Genomic DNA, 8,788 nt, shown 5'->3' with positions numbered 1-8,788 from the left:
ATGTCTATGAAACCATCATTTTCACGTTCTTCTGAATTATTTTCGGCCATATGCTGTCATACCGACAAAAAATAAAATGAAACAAATAAAAATAGAAAGTTTCAGAAGCATGTACGTTTTCAATACCGATGTTAATGTTTTACTAAAGTGGTGTTGTTTTTTTACATAAAATCATTTCTCTTCACTTTGGTTCGAGTGAATTGTATTGTGTTTGTTGTTCCTGAAACCATGCTGTTCTGGGGAGCTTCCAGAGGAGAGGTTGTGGAGCTGGGGTTGGGGTGCGAAAAAACATCATCTGCTCACGGAGCATTTCCCCCTGACCTTCATAATATAGACTGCGCGCACGCTCGCACGCGCACGCTCGCGCGCTGCTATTTAAGGTCGCTCTTAACGTAAGGTCAGTCTGATGTTTTGAGAAGCCACTGACTTAAAGATCTCGTACATTAACCTTATTAGTGTCACCAGTGAAAACGGTCTCGATGCCGACAAACCTTCAATCTAGACGCTGGCAGGTCGAAGGGTCGCAAGTCTTCGCAGCGAATTTTCAGCCTGAAACACACTTGCCTTAACATGGCTGCGAATCCGTATAACTTTCTTTATCCTGTGCGCGCTCCAAATAAAGTTCCTGTTTCTTTTTTTTTTTGAATGTTAACTTCAAGTAAGTATGCGTGTTTGGGTGAACTCCTTTTTGAACAGTATTACCGGGTCAGGTTCGTGTGGGAGGAACTCCCTCAGCAATAAATTCAAGAAGCCATGGACGAGTAGACATAGTTAATCGGAGCGAACCTAGATTCTGCGCGTTATAAAGCTAAACTCACTCAACCATCTCTACGCTTAACAGCAGAGTGTTTTTTAAGGTTCTGTTCGGATTATATCGTCAGCATGTGTGTAGGAATCATTATCACATAATACTGACACAATAAAAGAACAAATGGGCTCATCTCGGGTCACCGAGATAACTGACTACAGCGTCGTTTGAATAACGGAGGTCAGTGTAGCACGCATCCTTTTCTGCCCTAGTATATTCAGGGACAGAAGTAAACCAAGGTACAGTGAGCGAGTGGGTGAGTGAGGGTGAGTGAGGGTGAGTGAGTGATGATTTACATCGTTCTTATCGGTACTGGAGCGCTGTATGGACGGGAGACACGTGAAATGGGCTTCGCAGAGAGCATCCCAGCCTAATGCTTCATGAACACCAAGCTACACCACTACCTACGATGTAAACGGATGTTCAGTTCTTATAGATGTATTCATCCCTACTCGGATTTTTGCTCATCCGTTCCCATGAAGATCCGGGTTAGAACTTATCTCAGTAACCCATGCTTGTCATAAGAGACAACTACGGTATCGCCGACATGCTTCACACAGATCATCGCATCCCATTTGCGTTGATCGATGCCGCCGCTTATCACTAGATTGTCTGGTCAAAACCCGATTATTTACAGACTCCCGCCATATAGGTGGAATATTGCTGAGTGCGACGGTAAACTAAACTCACTCACTCTTTCCGCTGCCATAACCTGGACAGCAACGAAGCAGTGATTTTACATGTTTCCCTTTAAGTAGAGTCACGCAAGATAACGTCTTAAAGCATAGCGAATAACTCATGTGTGACGCTGACTTAGAATGAGGGAAATATGAGTATTCAGGTGATGGTGATTTCGTTGGTAGTATTTTGGCGAATGTTTTCAGCCTAGTGTTTCGTTAACGTGGGTACGTTTTTGCCAGTTTTCAAGTTAATACTTTGTTTTGAATGTAATTTATAACATACACGTAGTTTGTACCATGTGTTTTATCTGGAATTACACTTAATCAGTTAAGTAGAGATTCTTGTACTTTTTCTGGGTGGAGACGCATCTGGGATTCGAACCCACGCTCTCAGAGTGAGACATCTAATCGCAAGCCTGCTCATCAATGCTCACGATTGTTTACAGACAGATCGAATATTGCGGAGTGCACGGTTAAATGACAAAGAAACAAAGAGGGACTGTTGTAGATTCTTTTGGGTTAGTGGCAGCAAATACTGAAACGTTCTTAAAATATTGATACAGAGTTACCCCCTTATTGACTGACTGCCTGCCATTGTAGATCCATAACTACAGAGGCGAAAACCACAGAATCAAGAAATTAACACTCTCCTCTCAGTAATATTTTTATTACGAAAACCAGTGAGCACAGCTCTATCACAAATCACACACAACATAATCACGAGAACAAGTCTCACATGTAAGGTAAACAATTACCCCACAGTGAAGTACATTGGGCTAAAAGTTCTTTCACAAAAAGATAAGTAAATGAAAAAATAAGCTGAAAACTTAGCTGTCACAACAAAGGCTATATTTTTAAAGCATTTCTATTCAATTTGATTCTTTCCTTTGTTCTTTCCTTGTTTCATAATATTTCTGTTTTGATGCTATTGCATTACCTTTTTATCCATAATTACAGATTCAGAATATTTCAGATCAGTTTTATTCTAAAGCATTACAACACGTTTAGAAAAAAAGGTTGATAGTTTTTTCACCTCTTTTGAGTGTTGTTCAGCTTTTGTAAATTTAACTCCTCTTCTATATAACAAACACCCGTAAAACAAAAATATAAACAATCTGTTCCATACGTTTAGAATATAATGGGTAATTTGATATTTACATCATCAGACCTCCATTTGAACAAGTACACCCTAACCCCACATTAGATAACCCCATTTTAATAATGAGGTTCAGACTGACTTCCATTAATAAATCTTACATGTCTAGATGGCACGAACATTCCAAAACCATCGGACATAAGTACATGTCCATTATTTCTACATCGTATGTAGCTACAAGACAATAAACAAGCAGTTATTTACATGTACACTCAGTGCAGGAAATTGATAAGACACCCTTCTTCCAAATACACGGAATGTAGATGTATGCTGACGTACACCAACATCATATCCAGAGTGTAGCTACATGATAAGGCAAGACTATTCAAAATACAGTGTGTATATTGACCATAAGCCCTGTCCATTTCATATACACTAGATATAGCTACCTGATAAGGCTCGACCATTCAAAATACAATGTGTATATACATAATAAACCGTGTCCATTTGATATACACTAGATATAGCTACCTGATAAGGCACGACCATTCAAAATACAGTGTGTATATACATAATAAACCATGTCCATTTGATATACACTAGATATAGCTACCTGATAAGGCAAGACCATTCAAAATACAATGTGTATATACATAATAAACCGTGTCCATTTGATATACACTAGATATAGCTACCTGATAAGGCAAGACCATTCAAAATACAGTGTGTATATACATAATAAACCGTGTCCATTTGATATACACTAGATATAGCTACCTGATAAGGCAGACCATTCAAAATACAGTGTGTATATACACCATAAGCCGTGTCCATTTGATATACACTAGATATAGCTACCTGATAAGGCAAGACCATTCAAAATACAATGTGTATATACATAATAAACCGTGTCCATTTGATATACACTAGATATAGCTACCTGATAAGGCACGACCATTCAAAATACAGTGTGTATATACATAATAAACCGTGTCCATTTGATATACACTAGATATAGCTACATGATATATATACCATAAGACCTGTCCATTTGATATACACTAGATATAGCTACATGATAAGGCAAGACTATTCAAAATACAGTGTGTATATACACCATAAGCCCTGTCCATTTCATAAACACTAGATATAGCTACCTGATAAGGCAAGACTATTCAAAATACAGTGTGTATATAGACCATAAGCCTTGTCCATTTCATATACACCAGATATAGCTACCTGAAAAGGCAAGACTATTCAAAATACAGTGTGTCTATTGATCATAAGCCCTGTCCATTTGATATACACTAGATATAGCTACATGATAAGGCAAGACTATTCAAAATACAGTGTGTATATAGACCATAAGCCCTGTCCATTTGATATACACTAGATATAGCAACCTGATAAGGCAAGGACATCTGCATTATTTCTGCGCCTGACAGAGACACATGCACTGTGTCTGGACCTAACAGACACTTGTACTGTGTCTGGGCCTGACAGGGACATCTGCATTATGTCTGGGCCTGACAGAGACACATGCACTGTGTCTGGACCTGACACCGATGGTGTCTAGGCCTGTGATTGTCCTCCACAAACGCACACCCGGGAGATGAACCTCTGCACTCTCTCCTGCAGTTTCTCCCTGCGTGGTGTCTTGTCCTTGTCCTTACCTACAGCCAAGAAATAATACTTAAACTGTAATCTCAGCAAACAAAAGACACTACAATAAAAACACGGTATGGGTGGCAGGTTTGCTATACAAGGTCGAGCCTTGACAGGTGTTCAGAACTTTGTAAAAAATATACAAGACTAAACTGCTTACACCCACCTCTGGTTCCGCGTCCAGATCCTGAGCTGGATTTCTTAATCAACTGGACCCGAGTCTCCCTTCCTCTTGTCAGGCGCCACCACATGCTCTATTAGAAAAGTGGATATCAAAGTAACGAAAGCAACAATGAAATTCACTAAATAAGGATGAACCGTTTGATTTTCATTAGGAATGTTACTTCAAATCCCTAAAATCTTTTAAGTTTCAGATTCTCTCTCAAAACCTTATTTTTTTCGCAGGACTGTTTACTGTTAAGGTTCTGAAGAACTAGACTAGAAACTGCATGTACCGAAATCTGCAATCAGTGAGTGCCCACAGCACAATCCTACTCACCTGAAAGCGGGTTTTCAGTCTGGTCAAGAAAGATTCGACTCCCAAGTTGCTTGCAACTTTTCAAACAGAAAAAATGTGAATTAAAAACACCATACAGATAAAAAAGCACGGTTATCAGCATATTCGTAAAAGAGAATACATAACACAGAAAAACAATAGTATCTTTGTACTACAAAATGAGACACAATCTTTCCACCTCATGTAACCACTCTGGATTGTAAGATTCAAGCAAGTCAGTGGCTGACCTGGATCAAAGACACGGCGAGACATGGTAAGCCTAAACAAGGACCAGCATAGGAAAACATTCTTGTTGCTGTATGGTGTTTAAAACTTGGAAATGTTCAACGTATTTCCTTCAGCTTCCACTTATAAAACAACGTTTGAGCAAGAAATACAACACCAACATTTCACGTTATATTTTGTCAATACACTTCAGAAAGCAATTGCTTTCCTTATGATGCATTTGATCCTTTGGAAAGAGATGGAACTAAATCAAATGTCCCCACAAAATGAGGCAAAAATGTCTGTCTGACTTCACTTCACACGATTTCCTGTTTCAGTTGCACTGTCGGCACAATGTGAACTGCCCATTTCGGCAATGCTAATCAGATAATGTTCCAATCACTGACGTAAACACTTATCACGTGCACGCACTCACTATAATGCACTCATCCACATGTAATGCCAGTCTGATGATATAAACACTTACCATCATCCTCCCAGACGTGGACAGATGATACCCAGTCCAACATGGACTTCTTTCTGTCGCCAGTAACCCAGGCCTGATCCAGCAGCAATTTGCGTTGATGAAGTCCTTCCTGATAGAAACTGTTGGACTCCCTGGTTACTGTGAACCACGACTCGTCGCTTCTGTTGACCAGGGAGATCTCAGAGATTGTTTCAGCTACTGGGAATTGTGCATCTACAGATGGTTCCCTGGTGGAAAGTCTGGGCTGGAGGTGGTCCTCCACAAACGGGTTGAATACACTCTCCGAGTCAGAAGAGACGCTGCTCAGGATCTCAGATGACCAGATAGAATGGTTGGAGGCGGTGAGAGACCTTGGATAGAGGGATGGAGATGATGAGTCAGAAGTTGACTTGGGTGAAGTGGAGCTACGGTCATCTGGCTTCTTCAAACTTCCAGGATGCTGCTTCCTTGGAGGCTTTGTCCTAACCTTGTCTGATCCACCTGGAGATCCATGAGGACTACTTTGACAGCTAATCGGTGGCGAAGCAGATGAGCCAACAGATCCACGAGGAGTGCTTCGACATGTCCTAGAGGACAAAGCAGATGCACAGACAGATTCACGATGACTTCTGCTAGACGAAGATGATGACCCGTCTGACGCTGACGTGTCCATAATATAGTGGTAGTCCTTTGCTTTGATGGAGCTCTCTGACGGATGGTGCTTTTTAGGGGGCTCTGTGCTGTATTTGGCTGATCCAGTTGGAGATCCACGAGGACTACTTTGACTGTTCCTTGAGGACAAAGCAGGCGCACCAACAGATTCACGATGACTTCTGCTAGAAGAAGATGATGACAGGTCTGATGCTGACGTGTCCATAATGTAGAGGTAGTCTTTTGCTTTGATGGAGCTATCTGCTGGATGCTGCTCCTTTGGGGGCTGTGTGCTGACATTGTCTGATCCAGTTGGAGATCCATGAGGACTACTATGGCAGCTCCTAGACGACAAAGCAGATGAGCCAACAGATTGATTTTGACTTCTGCTTGATGAAGATGATGACACGTCTGACGCTGACGTCTCCATAATATAGTGGTAGTCCTTTGGTTTGATGGAGCTATCTGCTGGATGTTGACTCTTTGAGGCCTGTGTGTTGATAATTTCAGATCCAGTGGAAGATCCATGAGGACTACTTCGGCAGCTCCTAGACGGCAAAGCAGATGCACAGACAGATTCATTATGACTTCTGCTTGATGCAGATGATGACACGTCTGACGCTGACGTGTCCATAATATAGTGGTAGTCCTTTGCTTTGATGGAGCTATCTGTTGGATGCTGACTCTTTGAGGCCTCTGTGTTGATAATTTCAGATCCAGTGGAAGATCCATGAGGACTATTTCGACAGCTCCTAGTCAGCGAAGCAGACGAGCCAACCGATCCACGGCGACTACTGCCAGATGAAGGTGGCGACACGTCTGATGCTGACGTGTCCATAATATAGTGATAGTCCTTTGCTTTGATGGAGTTATCTCCCCGCACTGGCTTCTTGGCACGGGCTTTAGGTCTCCTACGACTCTTTGTGGATGACGATGTGGAGGAACCCATGTCAGATTCAGAAGTTGCCATGATGTACTGGTAGTCCTTGGAACTCACTAGTACATCATTGTCCTTCCGTCTCCCAGCAGGCATGGTTGAGGGCATGATGAGTTTACTGGGTGTCTCACTGTTTTCAGAAGAAATAGTTTTAGTTAAAACAACATCAACAGTCTCGACTGAACAGTATCTGTATTAGGTTGACTGCAGACTGTATCTAGTTAAGCTATACACTTTACAAGATATAGATAGTTGACTGGTAAGCCATTGTACATAATGTGTAACAAAACATACACATCATGTACAATGTATGTATCAGCATCATCTTAAGAGCAAAAACCTATACGTCAGCATAAAAATGTGTTAGAATGAATATTCTTCATGTTAACGCATCTGTTGATTAAAACCATATGGGATAATATATAGTAAGAATACTGCAGGAAAATATGTAGTGTAGTTGTGCTTAAAACCTTTGATATCGACTTTCATATTGCAAATAACACCTTACGTTATCAATACCATATAAAGATATTACTTGTAGGAAATTCATAATGAGAAACATTCATTGTTCTCTCTTATGCCAGTCAGGTATAATAGTTATATGAATCTCAGCACTGGAACCAATTAGGCCGTTTATTCCAATACAGTATGGATTTAAGACAAGTTGGAGAGGTACATAAAAGAAAGTAGTATCTTTAAGTACTCACCCGTGAGGTGTCCGATTCCCGTGAAGTGAAATATAATGATTAAGCGTGTTAGAAAACGAGAGCGGCCTTTGTTTCTGTGGTCTCGCAGAACAATACCGACGTGTTGAACTTTGACCTGTGACGTCAGGATTCTATGACGTCACTGTAACATACGAAATTGTAGATCTCGAGATAAAAACGACTATGAGTCTTTTTCCAGTGGCTACAGTGGTCGTCAATTGATCGCACGCAGCGTTTATAGTACCAATGAGCCCCTGTCATCCTTGTGTGGATAAAATGTTCAGCTGAACGTAAAAATAATGCCTTCGATTAGAGTTATCTCCCTTCCCTCTAGAAGCACGTTCAAACCGAGCGCCTTATTTTCATTCCCAGAAGAAAAAAAGATGAATGCGTGGAACTTGTAAATAACAACAACGGTGTCCTTTGTTTCATATTCATGACATCTGATAATTTCCAAGGATGACTAAACGGACTAATTCTCCGATAATGACTATTTGACCACATTTAACAAAATCCATCATCAAAATTACAAGTGCTTTGCTTTCATAAAATACACCTGTAATTTCTGTGACAAGGAAACTAGGGCCAAATTATGTCCACATTTCGTTTTATTTCATACTGTATGTACAAATATTCTTATCTGGGCATTATTCTCATATTGTGCCGGAGTCTGCATGATGTTTCTTTTCTCGATGGTGGTTGTTTACTGAAAGAGCATGGCTTCTTATGGGAGATGGTGAAGGAAGTGGTATCACTTAAAATCACACCAAGTATTTGGTAATCATTTAAGAGATTCCTACAAATATTGGTTTCTGGTGAAAGTATGAGACCTCTGCTGATGCTTGTTTCAGTGTTTGTTAGATAATTTGTTTGTCAATATTCCAACTAAACAGTATTCACACCCAGAAACTCACTCAGCACGGCTCATTCCATTGTCATAACTCGATCAGTAAACGATGAGTAAAATAAGATGTTTGTTGTATGACATCGCACTCAGCGATATTCCAGCTATATGGCGTCTGTCTGTAATTAATCATGTCTTGACCAAATGTGATCA

Source organism: Haliotis asinina, chromosome 6 (assembly GCF_037392515.1).
Source record: "Haliotis asinina isolate JCU_RB_2024 chromosome 6, JCU_Hal_asi_v2, whole genome shotgun sequence".
In the NCBI taxonomy this organism is placed as follows: domain Eukaryota; kingdom Metazoa; phylum Mollusca; class Gastropoda; order Lepetellida; family Haliotidae; genus Haliotis; species Haliotis asinina.
The sequence above is the reverse complement of the archived record's forward strand: the minus strand, read 5'-3'. Positions refer to the sequence as shown.